Source organism: Calidris pugnax, unplaced genomic scaffold (assembly GCF_001431845.1).
Source record: "Calidris pugnax isolate Ruff unplaced genomic scaffold, ASM143184v1 scaffold133, whole genome shotgun sequence".
In the NCBI taxonomy this organism is placed as follows: domain Eukaryota; kingdom Metazoa; phylum Chordata; class Aves; order Charadriiformes; family Scolopacidae; genus Calidris; species Calidris pugnax.
This window is the reverse complement of record NW_015090977.1, coordinates 2,374,652-2,375,156: the sequence shown is the minus strand read 5'-3', so window position 1 is coordinate 2,375,156 and position 505 is coordinate 2,374,652. Positions and strand designations below refer to the sequence as shown.

Genomic DNA, 505 nt, shown 5'->3' with positions numbered 1-505 from the left:
TAGCCCCCCGAAGATGGCCACGCTGCCGCCCACCAGCGCCGCCGAGGCCGCCCGCCAGCCCGGGCCCATCGCGGCCACAGCTACGGCCGAGCGGGGCCGAGGGGCGGGGCCGAGGGTGGCCACGCCCCCTCTCCAGACCACTCCCACCAATGGCACTGCCCCCTCCCTGGCCACGCCCACAACACCACTGTCTCCTTCCATGGCCACGCCCACCAACGGCTCTGCCATCTCGTTGGCCACGCCCACCGTCTCGTTGGCCACGCCCCCTCCGCGCCTGCGCGGGTTATCCCGCACATCTGTCCCGCCGTTGCACATCTGGCGCGGGCCTTGCACATCTGTGCGTGTCCCGAGCCCAATGTGGCTGCCCCCCAACACCTTTCCTGGCCAGGGGGGGCGCAGATCGGGGTGTTGCAGCGCCGGGGGGGGCGGGAAACCCGCCGGTCCCGCGAAAAAAGAATAAAAATTGGCGCCAAACTGTTGCGGAGGGACCCGCCAAACAGCCGGC

General features: G+C 70.9%; 1 protein-coding gene across 1 annotated transcript in view; it reads left to right on the top strand.

Moving 5' to 3' along the window:
- Positions 1-505, top strand: part of NEK8 (NIMA-related kinase 8) — a 14,387-nt gene that overhangs the window by 1,166 nt on the left and 12,716 nt on the right. The window lies entirely within an intron of this gene.